General features: G+C 38.4%; 1 protein-coding gene and 1 long non-coding RNA gene across 2 annotated transcripts in view; both read left to right on the top strand.

The window, feature by feature from the left end:
- Sugct (succinyl-CoA:glutarate-CoA transferase) overlaps nucleotides 1–23,998 on the top strand; it is a 653,069-nt gene that overhangs the window by 318,670 nt on the left and 310,401 nt on the right. The window lies entirely within an intron of this gene.
- LOC126501623 (uncharacterized) overlaps nucleotides 48–23,998 on the top strand; it is a 63,070-nt gene continuing 39,119 nt past the window's right edge. Inside the window, exon 1 of the long non-coding RNA XR_007591741.1 lies at nucleotides 48–2,636. This is a non-coding gene — a long non-coding RNA (uncharacterized lncRNA). The remainder of the gene's footprint in view (nucleotides 2,637–23,998) is intronic.

The raw sequence follows: 23,998 nt of genomic DNA on the forward strand, positions 1-23,998 counted from the left end.
AATATATGCTGCCCCTCACCTGGGCAGTGTGGGAGAGCTGGTGATGTGGGAGTGATTTCTTATTAATAAAGAAACTGCCTCGGCCCTCATAGGACAGAAAATTAGGTAGGCGGAGTAGACAGAGGAGAATGCTGGGAAAAAGAAGCTGAGTGGGAGAGTCGCCATGATGCTCCCACTCCAGACAGACGCAGGTTAAGATCCTCTCTGGTAAGCCAGCTTGTGGGCTACACAGAATATTAGAAATGGGTTAGAACAATATGTAAGAGCTAGCCAATAAGAAACTGGAACTAGCCGGGCCAGGCAGTGTTTGAAAGAATACAGTTTCCGTGTAATTATTTCGGGCATAAGCTAGCCATGCGGGCGGCCGGGGGCCGGGGACGCAGCCCCGCCGCTCCTAATTCAACAGATGGCGCCCAACATGGGGCTAAATCCACTTAAAAACCTGAGAGGGCTTAAAAAGGAGAGAGAGAGAATTTAAAACAGCTTTTTGCTGTTTCTGGGTTGCGTGCCACAAAGAAATTGTCCTGACTCGGCAGCAGGAAAAAACTGGCTGTTTTAAAATGCCGGCTTTCTGGGCTGTGCCGCCATTGTGATCTCTGTCTGGCTCCGGCGGGAGACAGAGCTTATGAATGGAGCATTTGGATTAAAGTGCTACAATTTGTTTGATGGCAACTAGACTGCTGTGTGCCTAAAAGGGGGACATTGTGTGCCGCAGCTCAGAGGCACAAGCAGCTCCGCCATGCTAATGGTGCAATGTGCAAGGATCAGAGGCACGAGCGGCTCCGCCATGTTGGACTGGGCGGGGCCAGCATACAGTACCTGTTTTTGACCTAGGAATGTCACAGCTTAGATTCTTAAGTGCTTAGTGATTTAAAGGCGCAAAACAAAGTGCTCCTGGATAGTAAAAAAGTTACAGATTCACAATAAAACAGATTCAGACACTGTTGGATAAATGTACGTAGGCTTGGGAAAGAGAAGAAAAAGAATATAAAGAATAAAGTTAATGTCTTAAAAAGAAAAAGGGTAAAGTCTTTAAAGAGACAGAGTACAGAAGTACAGATAGTTATAGATTAAGAGAAATAAAAAAAATAAGCCATGTAAAAATGGAAAATTCACAGAGAGTCTGGATTATGTACATTGTGTTTTCTTTAAAATTTTTGACTGTGAAGGAGCTAAGTACAGAGAGACATTTCATTATATGGGCTGCTAGGCTGAACCTGCACATATGTTCTAAAGGTATCTTGACTTCAGAATTTGGGTCTAAGGATATGATGCTTTGGAAAAGTCCTTCTTTTGTTTTCACAGAGGATGTGACCCTGTGGATTGCATCTATTCCAATTTGGTATGATAGACCACGCCCTCCTGAAAGGTTGCTGTGAACACCCTCAAAAAATTACTTCACTCAACTGCCAACCGAGATGACCCTGGCACACAGGTTATACCACAAAAGACCTAATTAACGACGCCCCTATTCAGCAGGAAGCAGTTTGGAAAGAAAAAACTACGCCCATGTTCCCAAATATTGTTTACAAATGTTCTTTTACATTTAAAGGGGGATATGATATAGATATGAATAATTTGCATTGGTATGGATTTTAAGGTCAATTTTGTTATATGTATATGTATTTTTGATCTTGATTAAGGTATTGTGATTGTGTAGTTCATTTTAAAAATGTAATGTATAATTAGGAAATATAAGTTGTTAATGGATAATCATTGCTAATAGTTAAGCTTGTAGTCATGTTAATTAGATTTTCTAGATATATAGAGATATCTTTCAGTTAGATAGACATTCTTCATATCTCTCAAAGACTGCAGAATATGGCATTTAAAATATTTTAATAACTTAGGACTTTTCATGACAAGGAGACACGTCTGCTCCTGGCAGCACCAGCTACTTCAAGAGGAAGATGGGCATCGAAGAGGATCCTTATGGAGTTGGATAGTCATTTGGGCAAGAAACTGCTCTTGCCTGGACTGTTGCATAAACTGGACACAGAACCCACAGAGAGAGGACTACTGGACTTGCCTAAAGGTGAGATGGTCTTTCGGGGTTCCTGATTCATGAAAGAGTCTACGAGACATTCTGCAGAACACAGCAGAAAATGACTGAACTGTCTTTAAAATTTCCTGCTTCATGGAAATGTCTCTGGATACCATGGGCCTGTAGGCTGAAGATGGATGCCCCAAAGGTACAGAGGAACTTTGGGTGACTGTCCAGGCAGCGAGATGTCTCTGTCATTTCTAGAGTTTTCTTATTTCTTGTTTACTTAGATAATATTATATCCTTCTGGAGTCTTTGATGGAGTTGAAGAATGAATAGTTATAGTTTTCCTTAGTTATGATAAGAGATAAAATAGATATAAATATTGTAACTGTAATTCTTACTTGATAACTGTTTTGTTATATGTAATTTTACTATGTTAAAGTTAAAGCCTTTCTTTTTTTGTTTAAAAGGAAAAAGGGGAACTGATGTGGGAGTGATTTCTTATTAATAAAGAAACTGCCTCGGCCCTCATAGGACAGAAAATTAGGTAGGCGGAGTAGACAGAGGAGAATGCTGGGAAAAAGAAGCTGAGTGGGAGAGTCGCCATGATGCTCCCACTCCAGACAGACGCAGGTTAAGATCCTCTCTGGTAAGCCAGCTTGTGGGCTACACAGAATATTAGAAATGGGTTAGAACAATATGTAAGAGCTAGCCAATAAGAAACTGGACCTAGCCGGGCCAGACAGTGTTTGAAAGAATACAGTTTCCGTGTAATTATTTCTGGGTATAAGCCATGCGGGCGGCCGGGGGCCGGGGACGCAGCCCTGCCACTCCTATTTCAACAAGCTGGCCCTGAAGGCATGAAGGCAGGTGATCTGGCCTGCACCTCAGTGGCTGCAGTACTCAGGAAAGCACCCTTGCACCTCACCTGAACAGTACAGTCGAGCTTGCCCTGGTGGTGTGGGCATGGGAGAACTGACCTGAGGGCAGGGGTGCAGGAGAGCAATCAACTCAGTTACCACAGAAGGCCAGATCTAAGCCTTTGAGTTGTCCTACTTCAACATCTATCCCAACAATGAGCTACTTGAGCTCATAAAGGGACCAGTCCTGCAACCCAAGCTGCAGAATCTCCATCGACACAGGGCAAAAACAGGACACCTGAGGAGTCCTGGTGAAGCTCGAATATTGTGTGGTGTAGCGGAAGCCAGAAACCTAGTAATCTTGATTTCCTCTTTGTTTCTCAAATTTACCAAGTCATTAAGCCAATAGCATCCATGACTGCAAGCCTGCAAGCATGTCTGACCTCGGGAACACAGACAGACAGACAGACACACACACACACACACACACACACACACACTCACACACCTTACTCTTAAAGTATCAACTGTTTGGGGGAAATTTTCTCTTCATGGCAGAAAAGAAGAAAGTCAGTGTATGTTATGATTTTCTTACCATCCAGAATTTTGGACGAGAGGGTGAGAATCATAAAGCAGAATGGAGCACCCCATCCACTGCCATCTTCATTGAATATCGGCCTGAAACCATAACTCCAGACCAGAGAAATAACTGACATGGTATTGTAGGGGGGTTGCTTGTTTGTTCCCCACTGCTCAGCCCCCAAAATAATCACACAAAATCACATTATTTGCAATACTGTTTGGCCAATAGCTTAAGTATATTTTTGGCTAACTCATATCTTAAATTAACCCATGTCCATTAATCTTTGTATCACCACAAGGCTGTGGCTTACCGGGTAAAGCTCTGGTGTCTGTCTCGGGAGGGGCTTCTCTCTGACTCTGCCTTCTTTCTCCCAGCATTCAGTTTAGTTTTCCTTGCCTACCTCTATTCTACCCCATCATGGGCTCAAGATAGTTTTGCTGCATGGGAGAGGGCCACTTGTTTGTTCTGGCTGTCCAGCTAGCTTAGCCCTGAAATAACCACACAGAAACTGTGTTCAATAAATCACTGCTTGGCCTATTTTCTCTAACATCGTATTGGCTAACTCTTATACCTTGATTTAGCCCATTTTCATTAATCTATGTATTGCCATGTATCAGTGGCTTACCAGGAAAGATTTGGCATGTCTTATTCTGGCGGCTCCATGGTGTCTCTCCCCTACTCTGCCTTTCTTCCTCCCAGCATTCAGTTCTGTCTTCTCTGCCTACCTAAGTTCTAGCCTATCAGGCCAAGACAGTTTCTTTATTCATTAACCAATACAAGCAACACATAGAAAGAAGGACCTCCTACACCACAGTTTCTTTATTAACTAATGGTATTCTCAGCATAGAGAATTCAGAGGAGAATTCCCAATGTGCTCAACCAGTTTCAAGACATCTAAGCAGGAGCCGGAGGAATGCCAAAGGGTGCAGGGGCCGTTTGCTCCTCTTCCATCAGCCAACAGCATCCTGAGCAGAAGGAGGAGAAATAATACTTTTCTATAAATTGTGAGGTTAAAGGATTGGTCTGCTTATTTTCCCACTAGTGAAAAGTCCTGTAAGGGAAATGTCATGTGATTAAAAGTAAATGAGCTGCAGAATATAAAGTTTGCCCCATTTCAGGAAGTGTAAGTTAAGATAGCATTCTGTGCTCAAATGTATATGTAAAGCTGTTCTCTGAGAGCAGAGACATGGTAATGTAAACCACACAACCCCAGTGTGGGCCGTGGACCTTAGACTAGGGTGGGCTACGATCTGTGTCCAGTGGGCCACAGTCAAGTGCCCAGGGTAGGTCATGGATCTTAGTCTAGGGTGGGCTATGATCTGGGTCTAGTGGGCCACAGACCAGTGCCCAGTGTGGGCCGTGAACCTTCGTCTAGGGTGGGCTACGATCTGGCTCCAGTGGGCCACAGTCAAGTGCCCAGTGTGGGCCGTGGACCTTAGTCTAGGGTGGGCTATGATCTGGGTCCAGTGGGCCACAGTCCAGTGTCCAGTGGCTGAGGAATTATTTTCACCTACTGGTTCCCTTGGCTCCAGTTTTATTTCTCTCAGTATGTTCTGCTTTTTTGCTCATGCAATCATCTGTCTGTAGCCTCTTGCCAAGTACTCCCCAAACCACAGTCTCAGGGATATAATGTTTATGGAACACCTGTGATTCACCCTTAAGGACTTTGTTTCTTGTTTTACTGTGATTTTCCATTCCTTTTGAATGTTTTTAATTGCAACTTACAACAAGTTAGGAGTCCTTTGTTCTATAATTCTTAGCCATAGCAAATGCCTACTTAGGACTGATTTTTCTTCTATGCCTTCACAGTTATTTTAAACATAACATACTCTCTGGATAGGCTTTGTCAGTACAGTCATTTTAATAAAGTGTCAAGGTGACCAAGAGAAGGAAATATATTTAACTTTTCAAATACCACAGTTAGGCAGTTAAATCCAGTGACCATGAGGAAATGTGAGAGAAAAATGCTTAAAATCTAGTCTTGTGGTGTACTGAGATATTGCATGTCAGTTTGCCTGTTCCATTGGATTTGTAATCTAGAAGGCCTTGATGCTAACTTAATACAAACAAGATAAAATATTGTTATGAGTGGGTGATGACCATATGTTGGATTTATTCAATGATAGTTTTTTATTTTCTTTTAAAAGCATATCTCAGAATTACTAGTGGTGATTGTTTAGAGGCTTAAAACACACAAATTAACTGATATGGAGAACATTTAATCCTTTTTCTCTAAGGACTTATATTTTAGATTCAACTAGTCTAAGATGAATCCCTACCTCATCATAGAATGTGCTTATATATATCATGCTTTTAATTAATCACTCAATTAGGGTTTTCCCCCTCAGGGTAGAAATATGCATGAGATGAGAGAGAGGGGAAGCATAGTTTTGTTACTAAGAGAATGGAGAATTGTGGGGAGATTTGTGCACACAAGCAAATATTCTGATAAAGGCTTTTATGGGTCGATACAACTTGGAGGTAGCTAATAGGAGAACTGTTTGCATTGTGATGTATTAATGTTATCTTCTAAACAGAGAAAGCAATAATCCAAAGCAAAGGGGAAGAATGAAGGTGGCACTTCATTTTTCATGACAAATTTCCACGGTGTTGGATGTGTGTAGAATAGAAGATGTATGTTGAAAAGTGAGCATTATATTAAGTGGAAAGTTGGGTTGTGTTGACCTTACAACAACTCTGTGGAGAGGTAGCATTATTCATGTTTTGCAAATAAACATGGTGCTGAGACAGCTTGCCAAGGCAAGTCGCAAGAGAAGTAGCAGAGTGTACATTCTGAACTGAAATTCAATGTCTGTCTCATTGCCACACAAAGAAGACTTGCTGAATTTGGAGGTCTTTTCTGTTTTTATTTATATGAAGGTGAGAAAGTATTGAATTATATTTACTTAATGGCAAGGAACTTTGGAGAATTGAGTTACAAAGATTTTATTAGGAAAATTAATAATCATTTTTGTCCTTATAGCAGAAGATAAGTTCTTGCCAACCCACAAAGTAACGTGTTTGCAGATGGAATTGAGGATGTGTTTTTGTCACATATATAGGAAATTTTAGTTCAATCCTTTTTCCATGTCTAGAATCTAGGAGATGAGATAAAATACCCAAGGAAACAGACCTAAGGGGTGGGAGAGACCAGAAGAAGCCATTGCAGACAAAGTTGTCAAAAGCATGTCACAATTTCTCCTTCTACAGTATCATTCAACACTCCTGAGTGATTTCATGGTTTAGAGTGACACACAGCTACAGAAATGCAGACAATTTAGTTTAGAAAATTTCAAACTAGACCAACTTTATGCCATGTATTATGTTTTCCTGTGTGACATCAAGGGAAAACAATCACTCAAGAAAAAAGATTTCTAACTTGGAGTCCATTCTCTAAGTAACGCTAACATTTACTTAGCTGAAGCTTAAATATAAAACATTTTTAATGCAAACTCTAGAGCTTTCTATATTGTTGAAGGAGTCCAACAAATTATGAAAACAAGGAAGCATTTGAAATATGACATTCTGCCCTGAGCACCCGCCTCTTCGAATGTATATGTCTTTTATCTTGTTGTATTAGATTCTCCAAAATTGATCCTAAATAAGCAATGAGAGACATTTTACATTAATATTTTCAAAAGTTTATTTTTCTTCACAAATGATTTTCAAAATGTAACACTTATTTCATCATATCACTAAAACAATAGTGTTAACATTATGCTTTACAATATATGTTAAAAGCTGTAATCAGTATGTTATATGTGAATTTTAAATACTATATTTTATTTATAGTAAAATTAACCCAGAACCACATTATCTCATGTGATTAAAAAGAACTCCTGTCTTTAGGACTGGAAGGATGGATCAGTTTGAAAAGTGCCTGTCACTCAAATTTGAGGACCTGAGCTCAGATCTCCAGGACTCATTTATTGCCAAGTGTGGTAGCACACAGATCTAATCCCAAAACTGCTATAGCAAAATGGGAGGAAGAGACAGAAGAATGACCAGAGGATCATGGGCCAGGTATCTGTGAATACACAGCAATAAATAGACATTCTGTCTCAAACAAAGTAAGGATTCACAACGAAGGTTATCCTCCGATCTAACACACACATAATAAATACATGTGCACCTGTGTGCACACACATACACCTCTCTCTCTCTCTCTCTCTCTCTCTCTCACACACACACACACACACACACACACACACACACACACAGAAAGAGACAGAGAGACAGAGACAGAGAGAGAAAGGGAGCTGATAGATATTTTAAAAATTAGCAAAATCTGGCCTTTAAATTTAAGTGTTGCTCAAGAGTTTCTACTTGTTAAATTTTTCTCACAGACTACTAAACCCTAAGTTTTCCTTTGTACTATCAGATGTTAGGATGTGGGTTGCTACAATGACTGTGCAATTGTAGAAAGGTACCCTAAAGTCATTAGTGAATGAAATGTCATGAAGTTTACATTAACTAAGTGGTTCAGAATATATAAAGCTGATACAGCCAGAAATAATTTTATTAAAATTTATCAGTAAAATTAAATTAGGTGATTATTTATATCGTAAGTAAAATCCTAGTTTCTGATATATTTATTTCCTCTAAAGTATAACTCTTATGTCTTTTCCATTATTAATTTCAAAATTTAAAGTATTGATTGGTAACCTAATATCCAGTCGAAACAAAATATATTTTAGAATATTAATTAAATGGTTTTTGTAATCTTTCTTTTCTTTTCTCCTTCTTTATTTTTTTTTAAGACAGGATTTCTCTGTGCAACAGTCCTAGCTGTCCTGGGATTTGCTTTGTATACCAGGCTGGCCTTGAACTCATAGAGATCCCCCTGCCTCTGCCTCCTGTGTACTGGGATTAAAGGCATGCACTACCTGGTGTGATTTTGCTTCTTGAATGAGGCACTTTTGAGCATCTTGGTACAATTGGGGAATATGTTTTGTTTTCCTTACTCTGCAAATATATTTTGAAATAGAGCTGAACAAATCATTTTAATTTGGGGACCAGTGAAAATATAATTTTATATGTAATTTTCTTAGAAAGAAACTAACTAAGGACATGACAAAATTTCAAACAATGTAAATTCAGATTTAAAAGTAAAATAACCAGCTTGTTTGATTTCACAGTAACCTATTTGGTTGGTTAAGGAATAATTTTTTTTTACAACATTCTAAGTTTTGAGTAACTGTAGGAACCTTTCAGAATCATCTAACAATGCTACATGAGCTAAGCCTAAAATTGTTTTAGAAATTGTGTAGTTATTTACACATATTTCCCCCTATTTGTTAGCATTTTAATAGGACACAATCATTTGGCTGAAAACATTTCTTATTTAGGAAACAGGCTGAATTTCTTTTATTGATAGTTTCTGAAAATATCCCAGCTGAGCAACATATACGAATGTTTATATAGCTATGATTTGTATGGCTTAGGCCTGGCCTAAATTTCTCAGGAAAATAACCTCAATTTGGTGCAATTAAAAATACCCCTAAACCTATGTGAGAAACACTGCTCTTTTCTGAAAATGATGTCATCCGGTCTTTTTGCGGAGTTTTTTTTGGGCTTGGATTCATGATGATCTCTTGTTAGCGGTGTTCAATAAAAATTTGTTGGTTATAATAATTATTTTCTATTAGTTTTGGCATATGTACAAGTATTGAATTAGTGACTGAATTATAATTTTGATGAAAGAATTTACATTATTTCAAATATATCCAAATTATTATTATCTATATATTAAGCTATTTTTAACAGGTTGTTTAAAGTTTTTGTAATTCTTAATGAACCTGTACACTTTTTTGTGAATTCACATTTCAGAAAGTAAAATCTAGCCTTCAAACAGTGGGAACCTGAGTTAATAGACTACTCCAATATTTTACTTAATATACTCTTTCCAGATTTTTGTCTGTGAATGGAAGGTGGTTACAGAAAGCTTTTAGGTCAACAGTGTAGACTTCCAAAGAGACCCAAGGACAGGGAGGAAGGCGACACACTTTTCTAGAGAAAGATGGAGGATTCCACATTAAGATTCTCTGCCTAAAGGAGCAGACATGGACACATTTAGAGCCCATGAGAAGGACACACTTTATACTTTGAGGTTGGCAGGAAAAAGCTTGTGTTGTTTTAAGGTGAAGGACAGAAAGAATGTGTTTTTCTAGTTTTTTTTTTTTCAATTAAGTAGGAGGCAAGGGATACTTGTGAAATGCAAGAAAAAGCAAGGTGAATAGGGGAGTTTTCAGGGTGGATGTCTTGTCGTGATTGTTCTCATCATCAGTGAAAGAACCAATTAGGGATAAGTTATTGTTTATCTGTGACACAGAGACTTCTCAAGTGGACGCAAATTTTTGAGTGTAGACTGTGTGCTTTGTATATCCCTGGACATTGAGACTCACAGACACAGACTTGCACCTTGTCCTGAAACTTTCAACTGTTGGGGTAGTTGCTGACTGGAGGTATGGCATCCCCAGTTTAGGGAGAAGACAGAGTCAGATAATGAGGGGCCGCTTCTGAGGTATTATATGTGTTTCTTCGCCTGTACTTTGTGCTTCAGGCACTATTATCAATATCAGCAAAATATGCTAAAGGTCCAAGTTACATCCTAAATTGCATATGACAGAATAATAAGGCGTTAACAGATTACAAACCTAAAATAAAGTAAAAAAGGACCAATCACAGTGGTGCACATCTGAAATAGCAACACTTGGGAGGATCCTGAGTTCACAACTGTCCTTGGCTACAAAGTGAGTTTGAAGCCAGCCTATGTTACAGGGGGCCCCGTTTCAAAAAATATGGAGATAGCTGTTCGTATTATGGCAAATCTCTGGCGGTTGCCCTTGGTTTCAGAAATGCACCATTTAATGGTCTGAATGAAAGGCACGTATTGGTCACTGAGTGCTTTTGAGAAGACCTTCTTTAGTATTCCAGTGCTTTTCACACTGTTCAGTGAGAGCTGGTGCTTCTGCCTATGAGAGGGAAACTTTCTCTTTTACCTTAACCATACAGCAGCCTCACTGCCCTCTGTTTAATTAGCTTACTAAATCTCATGGGAATACTTTGCCTCACCACATAAGTAACAAAAGAAGTTGCCATCATTTCTGTTTTTGTTGAGATTTCGGTTCAACAGGCCTTGCCTGGTGTGGGTGGCCATTGTATAACTGGGACAGAGAGCAGGGCCACTGGTGGTGGCACCAGAATTTATCCCTATAAATTATCCCTTTAGAATATTTTACTGCTATTGATATCCCTGCTTGAACTGGTTTTTTGGGAACCTATTCTTTTTGGATGGACACCTTGCTCAGCCTACATATCGTAGGGAGGGCCTGGGACCTTCCCCAAAGCAATGTGCCTTACACTTATGAGGAGTGTATGGAGAGTGAGATAGGGGGTAGGTGGAGGGGATGGGAGGAGGGGAGGGAGTGGTATGTAAAATGAGAAAAGATTGTTTTCTTTTTTTAAAAAAGTAAATTATATATATTATATATATAAATTACATATATGAATATGAAGTACCATATCTAAAATTTATAACAACCATCAATTAGTTTCAAGGTTGTACTGAACACAATTCCAAATACGTCCTGGGTACAAATCTGGTGTTTAGAGTTAGTAATTTAAACAGTAGAAAGCAAAAATACAAACTTGAATTTCCATGCTGAAGATGACCTATTCAATGTGCTTGCTTGAGAAAGAATCTTTAGTGCTATATAGCAGTAAAGAGACAAAACATAAGATCCTCCCTCATAAGATCCACCTTAATATGGGAATCTATGACTCATTAACAGATATCTTAATTTTTTGAAGTTCATATGATACATTTTTGTCTCATTTGGCATTGATAATTTTTGACATAATAATCACTACAATCAAAGTAATGAACATATCCATTTAGTATTAACATTTTCAATACTTGGAATTTTAAAATGTTTGAGAGTCATTTCAATGAGGCAAACATCAGGATTGCTACTGACTAGTAAAAATCCTTAATAGGTAATCTGAATCAATATAAAAAGTTATAAATTTTATGCAATTAAATGTGGGTATGATCTAAATGCATTGTATTCATTTATGAAATTGCCAAAGAATAAGAATTTTAAAAAGAAAAGGCTTATGGCTTGATTTCATTGTAGTCAAAATATTCAGTATCTTCTCTTGTCATTCCTAACATTCTTTTAACCAGATAAGGTAGTAGTTGTGTCACTGAAAGTTTTCTTAGGGCAGAATGTTCTGTCCTGTAAGCTATTGTGAGTCTGAATCTATGTAATACAAGATAAATACTATTGCTATGTAAACATTGCATGCAGACCAAGTATGTTTAACTTTATATATTGTGTAGAATATTGAATGTTAGAATAAGAAAGCTATAAGTCTGGGGCATTTTTTCAAGAAATATTTTTCAAGAAAAGTTAAAACAAAGGCTAAGGATTGGTACTTAGGGTATGGAGGGACAATGAGAAGCGAATACTGTCATCTCAGCCAAGACATTTTCTTGAATGAATACTGAACAGGAAGTGTGTATGGATACTGAGCTTCTCATCCATTTTCTAACCTCCTTACTCAAGAAGATAAATGAATAGGAAATCTTGGGCAATGAGAAACATAGATAGGAATACAAAATCACATCTGGAGATGAGGCGGGAACATAAGATTGATGTTGTATAGCCGAGAATTCAGAAACAACTTCAGTTTTAGCTTTGACTTGTCTAGAACTGCATGTATGTTACAAAAGATCTCTAGTGCTTTCTCTCCCTATAACTCCCCTTCCTACCCCGATGTCCTCTCCCCTTTCCTGTTGTATTCCCATTTAAATCATTACACTAATGCATTCTATCTCTACTTCCTTGAATTTTACCCCCCACCCATGGACCCTTGGTAATTGCCTGACCCATACTGGTATTCCAAATGAAGCACACCTGTCTGAAGATTCAAAGATAATATCCACTGTTGCAGGATATTACTTTAACTATGTAAAGGTGTATTGCTTTTTTTATGTTGCACTTATTTAATTATATAAAGATGTGTTGTTGTTCCATCTTGCCTGCTAAAGGTACCTGATTGGTCTAATAAGAAGCTGCGTGGCCAGTATTTAGGCAGTAGAGGGATAGGCAGGACTGTCAGGCAAAGAGAATAAGTAGGGGAGGAATCTAGGCGCCAGGGAAGAGAGAAGGAGGGAGAAAGAGAAGACACCCGGGGTAGGTCAGTCAGGCGGCTGTCAGCCAGACAGACACAAAAGCAGCAGGAAAAGTAGGGCATACAGCATGAAAGAAAGATAAAAAGCCCTGAGGCAAAACATAGATGGAGAGAAACAGGTTAAATTAAGTTATAAGAGCTAGTAGACAAAGCATAAGATAAAGCCGAGCATTCATAACTAATAATAAGTCTCCATGTCATGATTTGGGAGTTGGTTCGTTGCCAAAAGAAAGCCTGCTACAATCTACAATTGAGATGAGAGAAAATATTTGATGTTTGTCTTTCTGGGTCTGGGTTACCTCACTCAGAATTCTTTCTTCTAGTTCTATCCATTGACGTGTAAGTTTCAAAATTTTATTATTCTTAATTGCTGAATAATATTACATTGTGTTAATATACCACATTTTCATTATTAGTTGATAGATATCCAGGTCATTTTTATTTCCTGGCTATTGTCAGTAGGGCAGTGATGAACATCGATGAACAGATATCTCTTGTGTAATGTATAGAATCCTTTGCGTATCTATCAAGGGTGATATAGGTAGAAATATGGAATATCTATTTTTAAATGATTTCCATAGTGGTTGTACCAGTTTCCATCTCCACCAGAAGTGATTAATCATTCATTTTTATCCACATCCACGCTAGCATCGTCGTTATTTGTTTTGATCATCCTTCTGACTATGGGAATATGGAATCTCAGAGAACTTTTATTTTGCAGATCCCTGATGACCAAGGATGGTGAACTTTTAAAAATATGTCTTAGCTATCTGCTTTACATCTTTTTGGAACTCTGTTTAGTCTATACCCAGATTTTTACTTTGGTTGTTTTCTTAATGCTTAATTTTTTAGTTCTTTGTATATTCTAGGTACTTTCCTTTGGTCAGCTATACAGCTTGTAAGGAAAATTTCCTTTTCTTTGGCTCCTCCTTTACTCAAGTGATGATGTACTTTGCTGCACAGAAGCTTACTAATTTCATCAGTTCCGGTTTATTAATTGTTGGTCTTACTGTCCAATGCCTGTGCTATTGGGGGTCCTGTTCAGAAAGACATTCCCTAAGCCAACATATTTACTACGTTCTTCTCTATCAGATCCAGGGTCTTTGATACATTTGTAGTTGAATTTTGTGCTGGGGTGGGCAATAAGGATTGAGTTTTGTTCTTCTCTATGTAGCTACCAATCGCTTTGTTGGTAATGAGAAGAGTCTTACTTTTCTATGCTTGTAATAAATCACCATGACTAAGGCAATTTATAAAACTGGTTTTACAGTTCCAGATGGTAAGAGTCCATCACCACCAGGGTGGGGACATGTGGTAGCAAGTACCCAGGCATGGTGGCAGGAAAAGCAGGGAGCTTATTTTGAGCTGTAAACAGGAAGCAAATAGAGCTCAATGGAAATGTGTATGGCCTTTGAAACCTCGAAACCTGCCTCCAGGGGCATAATTCTTCTAACAAGACCACACCTCCTAAACTTACCCAAACAATGTCACCAACTTGGAAACAAGTATTCAGATGCCTGAGAATTTGAGGGACATCTATTAAAACCTCAAGTAAGTACAAAGATTTCAGTACAGCTGACCAGGAGGAGTCACACTAGCAAAGAAAGGGTGAATCTAACTTATTTCAGAATTAGAAACATCCCTTTTCTTCTTTTCCGTTACTGTCCATTTGTTTTTGTGTCCAGGTTTTAGGTGCTTTCTTTTTTCATGTGTTATGTGGGTGCTACAGTGAACACAAAAGTAAATAAAAAATATAGCTCCTACCTATGTTAAAGCAATTTAAACACTTGCTGAGAGTGAAGAGAAAAGATAAGTCTTTAATTAAAAAATTCTTCAAGCTATATAAGCTGAAAGGCTAAGAAAAATAGAACCCTAAAAATTAAATGTATTGTCAAGCAAGCAGAAATGAAAACAGGAAGAAGTCCCTGTAGTGACACTGAACAAAGGGTCAAGTGTTCCAAATAGGTGTAGCCAGGTGTCCGCAGAGCTGTGAGGGTGTGTGGGCTGACCGTATGGTTGCTGCTATTTCATGAAAAGATTTAGTGTTCTGTAATAAATAGATGTGTTTGTTTCTATGAGCAGCGATCTGTTCTTTGAAATAATTACCAATAATTTTTTTACCAATAATATTTTTAAGAAGGTATAAAGGAGTCATGTTTAAAGGTATTCAGTTCTGGTGGCTACAAATTTATTATCCTAGGAGCAGGAAAAGGTGGGCAGAGTGCCGAGAGAAGTATCAGGCAATGATTAGAGGTACCTGCAGCAATGTTGGAAGCTGTTAAAATAGGTAGAAAAAGGATAATGAGCTCTGCTATGGTCTCCTGTTAAAACAATAGAAGTGTGAATGTAGTAACCATTTTGTAAGAGCCTGTTTGAAACAGGCACCTTTTTAATAGAATCGTTTCTCATGGGAACATAGGAAAAAGAGAATGAGAACAGAAAGAAACACACACACACAAATACACACACACACACACACGAGGTGCTATCTGAGAGCTAATGATTAGAATATGCTATCAAGTGGCGCATGTGTTTGATTTAGTCTTCTCTACCAGCAAAAATCCCCACTTTCATGGAACTGAATCACAATCTGAAGAATTTAGGAAATGCATCATAGAAGAGGGAGTTTTGGTGCTAAATCTTTAAAAAAAAAACTTCCTAGGGACTAGGGTCTAACAAATTCTTGCAGACATTGACAAGGGGAGATGGTTGTTTTAATTTTAAAGAGAAAGAGAGGCACCCTTTGTTTGGAGCAGAGTAGAAAGGAGGAAAACAGTAGCGATTAAGCGTGACCCAGCCCTGGTGTCTTAGTTGGGGTTTCTATTGCTGTGAGGAGACACCATGACCATGGCAACTCTTATTTCGGCAAAGTATTTAATTGGGGTGGCTTAGGCTTTCAGATGTTTAGTCCATTGTCATCTGGGTACCACATGCTGGCATACAGACAGACATGGTGCTGGAGAAGTAGCTGAGTGTCCTACATCTTGACTTGCAAGCAACAGGAAGGGGTCTGAGATACTGGGTGGTATCTTGAGCATATATGAGATCTCAGAGCTCACATTCACAGTGACATATTTCCATCAACATGACCAAACCCTACTCCAACAAGGCCACTTTTAGTGTCACCCCCTTTGGTGGCCATTTTCTTTCCAACCATCACACCCGGGTTTGAAGCATTGTGTTGTGTCATTTGGGAGCTGTGTCTAGTCCTTATAGGACACGGTGTGGAAAATATAAACATAACTGCACTCCGCATCATCATCCACTTTAAGGATAAGGAAACTAGGATTCCATGAGGAAAGCTACCCTCCAGATACAGATTGTGCACATGCTAAATTCATGACTGAAATTTGTATATCTGACTCAGCCATGTATAACTCCCTTTCTCCAGAGACACCAGGGCTTTTGGCAAGCAAAAGAAGCTGTCTGTTCCTGTCAGTGAGATGCATAAGGGTTTTGTGGTCTATTAGTTAAATCAGAACTCGACTCTGTGCTAGTTATGTAGTTGGCTTTAATTTCACCCACATACTAATTAGCTTGATAGAAAAAAGGTATTTGAGAAGGAAGTTGCATGTATTATAAAGGCCTTGCTGTATTGTAAAATCATTTCTTCCCATGAGTGTTTCATTGGAATGATGCAAATGCTTTGTCAACGTCAAGAAAAATATGGGAAGAACATTTATAAGGCAATATTTTATACCTATTACAGCCATGCATTTTGAAATTCCTTTAAGTAACAAATGGGTAATAACAAAAGGGGTGAAAGTGGCCTTTCAACTGCAGAGACAGAGGCTAGTATATTCTGAGAAGCCCATTGATCATGTTGACAATACAAACATACACCAAACTAAAAGGAAGTTGAACATTTGGGATATGACTGCATCTATAGAGTAGGATTCTCAATCTTAGCGTATTGAGGTTGAACGTAGGATTTATTCCAGTCAAAATCAGAACAGAATATAGTTTGCTGGAAATGAATAGCGAGGTGAACATTTAGAATGATCACTATGGCTAGTTCTTGGTTTAGAGAGTGACTTTTGTAACATGAGAAAAGAGTTAAACATAAAAGCCACCAATGGAAAACAAAGCCAAGATGTTTAAAAAGGGCTTTTAGTGACAGACGCAGATGGACTAAAGTTTCAACAAGTCTGTTTTTATTTATGCCTTCCTTCTTCTTGCATCTCTGTCCATTTCTCAAATTCTTCACTTGCTATTTACACATCAAAACATCTGGGACTGGGCTTCCAGCACCTGCCCTAGGAAGTGAGGGCTGTACTGCTGAAAATATGCCTTTAAATGGCAAAATTTAAACTTCTTACTTAATTCAAAAATAATGTGTTTTAAAATCAGATTTTAAACAAATGCACAGTCTGAAAAATAATAACAACAACAAAACAAATGTCCAAATCTAAAGATCTTGATAAAAGAATTTTTTAAAATGAAGACTACAACACAGAGACTGAAAGCAGGCTCCTCATAGCTGAGACCTGGAGGACTCAGCAGTACATCTGGTTAACATCTTGCAGCTTGAAGAACTCTGCCTTGAAAAACCTTCTGCATCAGTGACACACAGAATAAAAGGTTATGTTATGACTTTCAGATGGAAACCTGCAAAAGTTTATCTGCTGGCTTGCATCATTAGCTCTTGTTGCTTTTGATTCTGTTAGGGAGATTCAGTGTATGAAATATTTAATGAACTTTTAAAACTATAGTAGAAAACACCAGAAAATATTTTACTTGAGAAAGAATAAGCAAGCTGCGGAATGAATAGAATGACTAAGTCACGATGGATGAAAGGAAGTAAAATCAGCCTAATGGGGTTTTATAGAGTATGTTTAAATAAGGTCTATGTCTATATGCACTGGATCTCGATCAAAGGACCATAAAGTCTGTTGTGAGATTGTGTCTCAGAAATGACAGGGAAGCTACACCCAAGGTATTTCATTTGTCTGCCTATACAGAACTTGAAAAATGACAGCACCAACAGCTATTCTGTTGTAAAAGGGACCCCACTCCCAGACAAAGAACTATAGGCAATTAAAGAATTTTGACAAGGGAGAGTTTATCTTCCCCTGGGATGAGCTCTCTATATGGTTATCCATACACACATTAACATCATCAATTGGACTGAACAGGTTGTATTTATCTACTTTTGCACTCATACACATATGCAACAATAACAAAGAAGGCCATGAGTTTGAAAGAGAACAAGGATAGGGTTCTTGGAAGAGGGTAAAAGGAAGGCTCAGAAAACAGAAATGAAGTAATTATATTTCAATTTTTGAAAACTACAGTTGCAACTCCAGGAAAAACACCTGTATGTTGATGTGGTGAAGGTTAGAGTTTGCAATAAGACAGACAACCATTTTAAGATCAGGTTCTTTTAGAATGTTTGTTTGTACTTTACCTGGCTGTGGGAAGGGGGGGGGGAAGTTGTTACTTTACAATACCACTTTTATTATGTTGAGCTGTCAGATGGTTTTTTTTTTTTTATCTGTAGGAAGGAAATGTTTCCTTATCTTCAACCACCTAGAGGACTCACTTTCAGCTTCTTAACGTTGTGCCCCCAGCATATTATGGGCACATTACAAAACTGCATTTGTTAGCTCCTTGTGCAGCAAGTGGGTATGGAAGACGGCACACCTTCAGGTACTAACACGCCTTCTGACCCAGAAAAGGGGCACTCTTCACAGGGATCTATCTGGTGCAAGGGACTTTCCACATGCATTTTACTATGCCGAAGCTGATGGTGGTGACAAGTTCCACATGAAATAGTTATCAGTCTTTCCTGAAACTTCACATTCTCTCTTTGTAGGGACAGTGGTGGAATACTGTTTGCTAGTGTAAACAGAATCGTTTAATTAGAGGGTATCAGTTTTTCTTGGCATGCCATGAAAACTGCATCCTCCTTGGTTGGTTGCCATCATAGACTTTGGTTATGTAGAGATTACCTATGCTGTTGGAGACAGTGGGGTATACATACTAACACTGTTAGTAGACAGAAGTTTTCACTGGGGAAATAAGTTTAGTATACTGTTATTAATTTGGTTTAGAACATAGCTCCAGAGTGTTCAGACAAATAGGGTATAGCAGAACACATGGTCTTCGTTATTCAATACCTAGCCCTCTGCAGAGGAAACATGGTCTATTTCCCATTTGAGAAGGGGCTTACAAAAGCTAGTAAATAAGGAAAGAGGGCTACATGTGTACTATAATTTTATTGACTAGTTCTCCTCATGTGCTTATACAGCCTTTCCCCGGTTCCTGACACACTCACACAACATGTCCAAATAGATGTATTCCCAGCTGGTATTAGCATAATCATTACCACATTATAAACAAGCCTGTGGAAAAATAGCCTGAGAGATTTAGATGGCTTGCTTCATAAATGAAGGAAGATGGGGGTGGAGAATCGGATATTTTGGGAACAAATTCTTCTTTTCCCTCCCTCTTTAGAAATAATAGCTTAGATCTCTGAATCTCACTTGATTGTGTGGAGCAAGGAGGTGGAGTTGAAGAGTCCTGACATATTCAGTTTTTCTGGACGAAGGCCAGTGAAAGGATTTCCAGGGAGCCCCTCTCCTGGAAGAAACCCTCATTTGATGTGGAAGCAAACCTTTCTTTCTTCCCATTGGAGCTCAACTAGAAAGAATGCTTTTCTCCTGGCTTAATGCAATTCCTGTTGGTCAAGGTCTCTGGCTCTTCCTCCTTCTCAATTGTACTTTGTCCTGGAGTTGACTAGATGAGAAATCCTGACTTAGGGGCTAATTCTGAGTTTACTGCCAAGACCAGAAATAAAATATGATGTAAAATATGGCCTAACCTGAAAGTTTCAGGACATTAAATGCTGTTAGGCCCAGGTTTCATTATAAAAAGAATCTAAGACAAAGGAAGGAAAAGAATTTTATGAAAGTAAGAGCTGGTCCACATGTCCAGGTTGTAAGAGATCAGACAACATGCTGAAAAGAGATTTAGTGTGTTGGTGCCCCCCCTTCTTTCTTTCTCCTTACTTGGAATTTGCAGTGATATGGAGAATAAGTGTTTGAACCACAGAAGAATCATGGCTTTGTTCTTTTAAGCTTCTGCCTCAGGAAACACCCAGAGAATGGTGTGACTCTGATGAAGATGACACTAGTGATGTAGGCAAATGCACTCACTGAGGGCTTGATGTGTTTTCTGTGGCTTGGTGGAATGTTTGTGAGATTGTTAATGTAATCCAACAGGTTCAGCTATATGTGTCTCTCAAACCAAAATTGTGTATAAGTGTAGATCACATGAATTCTGGCATTCAAGATGTTCATCTTCCAGTACACTATTGAAATGTCTCAACTTTGCCAATGATCCCATTGGATCAGTCTGGAATAAATTTAACAAGGCTAGCTCAGACCCTGATATGAATCAGTATTCTGGGTAGTAGAGGCAAATAAGGACTGTTTGAACAAATGGAACCTCACTCTAACCTACGTACAGCGTCTTTAAATTGCATCAACTGCTGTGAAGTTATGTAATTTTCATCATAAATAAATTACCTGATATGAAATGTGCTATTCTCATAAATTGGCTTTTTCCATGATTAAGAAAGAGAATTAGATTAAACATGTCTGTTTCAAAGTAGTGTGCCTATTTTTCCATTATATGTTTGCAAAGTTAATAAAGTAATTGATATTGTGAAGACTTTGCCAAAAGGCAGGGCATTTCCAGGCCTCACAATTAAACCAAGATGTCCAAAACAGCTTGCTTAATGTATTATTTATTGAGTACTGATGGAATTTCAGTTGTAGTATACAGCAACAAAGCCAGAGCAATGGATTCACAGCTTGGATAAGAGCCTCTAAATATTGTTTCCTATTGATGGTGGAATTTTAAATTTGCAGAACAGATAAAGAATCCTAGAGATTTATGATCCAACAAAGTCATGGAGAAGCAATGAGAGATTTAGGGAAGGGAAGTCACTGACATAGCCCAGGGCATAGCAACCCATTTGAATTAGAACTCAGGTCACTCACTTTTCTGAACACCACAATCTGTTCTTTCCCAAGCATCTGTGCCAGCTTCCATTTGGCATTCTTGTCCACATTATGCGGCATCTTTCTGCCCAGTTCCTTAGCCTCAGGCCTCTCCACTATGGCCTTCCCTGAGTGCCAATGTAAGACTAACCACATTTAAATATAACTTTGATCATTAATTTTGTCTGCATAGTTCTTCAGAGAAACAATATCAAAGCTATGTATTGTGATATTTATCTTTAATTCTAAGTACTGAATCAGATGGTTATGGACACAGAAATTCCCAGAATCTTCAGTTGCCAAGCTGAAGAGCCAGGTGAACTGGCAGTGTAGCTCTAGTCTGAAGGCAGAAAGCTAATATTCCAGCCCAAGTAGGCAGGAAGGCACCCACTCAGCTCTTTTGTTCTGCTTGGGTTTCCAGCTGGTTTGATGCAGTTCAATCTCATTATGGCAGACAATGTGATATACTCAGTTTGATGTTAATATCATCCTATATAGCTACTGTGCACATACTCATGTTTATCCTAGTATTTGAACAATAGAAATAAGTAAAAGAAGAAAATAAAATATTTTCTTTAATTAGAAGGTGACCTCATGATAGGTTACTTATATAATTTAGAATAAGTCATCTGCATAGGCTGACAGAATTATTTCTATTGTTTGTGTACTAAACATCACGTGCATACTTGATTATTCCTTGAGAGAAAATAACCTCTCAGAAGCTTTATTTTCTTTATCATTACAACTCTTAGCTATTTTGCCTAGTTTTTTATTCGTAGCCAGTGTCATGTTTTTTTTTTTTTTTTCCACCCTTGCTGTTTGGAAACAGGATCTCAAAATCTCTGTCCTTTTGAGTGCTGGGATTACAGGCATGTACTAACATATCTAATAATATTTTCTACAATATTCAAACACAAATTTTAACACAAGCCCAAATATCCTACTTATAGATGCCAGTTTTACATCAACTTGTATTTTTTTCATGTGTTATTTTTAGTCCTCATACAAGCTACTCGTTTTTCCATCTTCTTTCATGTTTGTGGTTGTCAGTTTGGGATTCACAGGAAATCAAGAGGAAGGCTCTGAGTTTATCCTGCTTGCCCTGTCCCCACGCTTTCTTTATTCAACAGCCTCATTACAGCGGTCCATGTGTCGAAAGCAGTGAGCCTATACTGACCCATCTCTACATCCAAAGATATATTCTATTAGCATTCCCTTTTTGTGTTGTGGATCCCACAGATTTTGACTGATGCATAATGATATGTGTCTACCATTGTAGTTTTATATAAAATAGTATTGCCCTTAAAAAATTCTTAGTCTTCTTCCTATTTATCCTTTCTTCACTCGAGACCCACCCCATCTCGTATTTTTCTCTTTGTGTCTTGAAGGAGAAAATAATTTAATTTTTTTGTCTAAATATGAGAAAATATGAGATAACTGATTCAAGTTTTTACTAAAACTTCCTGTAGATTGCTAGAATATTTTCACTGCAAAAGACTAAAGCCTGAAATAACCATGAAGTTTCTATTAGCTTTTAAAATTGCTTATAAGGCAGTTTGGACATGAGTAGAAGTTATCAACATTTTTACTAACCTGTATATATTGTTGGACACTTGATGGTCAATTACTATGGTATCCTTATAGACTATTGCAGTGGTCACATTTGACTAATTCATTGTAATACAAGTGACAATGTATCTTCATGTAAACAGTCTACGATATAGGTTAGCTCAAATTATTTTGGACTTGAAACATTGTGATTGTTTATGTGTGGTGTTCTTGGAGGAAATTGCTTCATTTAAGGGATAATATGGGTATGGCATTTGGAATATGACATTGGCTGTTAATTTTTTTATTTGGACTTTTTCTTTATATTACTTGATGTGATGATCTGGACTTTTTGTAAGATTGACGAATGCGAGTCGGGCGGTGGTGGCGCACGCCTTTAATCCCAGCACTCGGGAGGCAGAGGCAGGCGGATCTCTGTGAGTTCGAGACCAGCCTGGTCTACAAGAGCTAATTCCAGGACAGGCTCCAAAACCACAGAGAAACCCTGTCTCTAAAAAAAAACCAAAACAACAACAACAACAACAACAACAACAACAAAAAAAAGATTGACGAATGCGTTATGAACAAGCAGTATTAAAAATAGGATTCCTGTGGTAAGAATAAACATTAACAAGACTTAGAATGATGACTAAATTTTATTTGAATGTGAAATTAGAACAAACATTTTATAAATGCAAACATTTCTTTGAAACCCTTTCCAGGACGCCTCAATAGGTTAAAAATGTGTGATCCTGCGCAGGCTGCTTCCCAGGTTTTCCCACAATTCTTCATTCTTCAGGACCTGTGGATCGTCTCACTAGATGCTGTTATAGGGTTCCAAAGTCTTATTACATCCTCTTTCTCCCTTCATTCTCGTCCTCATCTTGTTTTTTTTCTGGCCCATGTGGAAGCATGCTCATGCCTCCATCACTCTGGGGCCCATGTCTCTGCACCATATGTTGTCCTGTGACCTCACTCAGGACTTTTCAGGCCTCTTTACTCACATAGGAATGCTCTTTGCTTACAAGATTCTCTTTGGATCCCTTCCTGATTGTTCTTTTGGAGCATTTGTATTTTCATTAAATCCTTAGTAAGAATTTCAACTTTAGGGTTAATATTCTGCTTGTTCGTATAAAAGAGTTAATTGCATTTTTGTTGACAATAAAGTTTTATTTATCTTGATTTGAGATAATCTGTCTCTTTGGAGGGAGAGAACTGACTTCCTGCTGAATGAATACTACCAGGAACAGCGTTGTTTTTGTAAACATTTTCAACCTGCACCCACATAGAACTGGAAAACATCTTTAAGAAGTGGTTTAGATAAATCACAAAAATGTATACAATCTAAAATAGAAAGACAAATAAATATATGTTGTGTATGGACAATTCAGGCTGATCCACTCATTCTGGGAACTCCACTAGACACCATATGTACTTGGTTCTGTTGGTGGGAGGATGCCGCAATTAGGCTTAGTTCAAAAAGTGGCTTTATGGTTAGAGAGACAAACTAATGTGATGACTGGCCTGATTCTATGGATCTGTCACTGTGACTGGTAGAAGTGTCATCGTGCTGTGAGTGTGTGTGTGAGAGAGAGAGACAGAGACAGAGAGACAGAGTGACAGATGGAGAGACGGAGGGGGGAGAGGGAGAGAGGGGGAGATGGGGAGAGAGAGAAAAAGAGAGACAGAGACAGAGAGACACAGAGAGAGTGGGAGAGAGAGAGGGGAAAAGGGAGAGAGAGACAGAGTGACAGACGGAGAGACGGAGAGGGGGAGAGGGAGAGAGGGGGAGACAGAGAGAGAAAGAGAGAGACAG

This window comes from Alexandromys fortis, unplaced genomic scaffold (assembly GCF_014885135.2).
Source record: "Alexandromys fortis isolate MF-2015 unplaced genomic scaffold, M_Fortis_MF-2015_v1.1 scaffold_5, whole genome shotgun sequence".
In the NCBI taxonomy this organism is placed as follows: domain Eukaryota; kingdom Metazoa; phylum Chordata; class Mammalia; order Rodentia; family Cricetidae; genus Alexandromys; species Alexandromys fortis.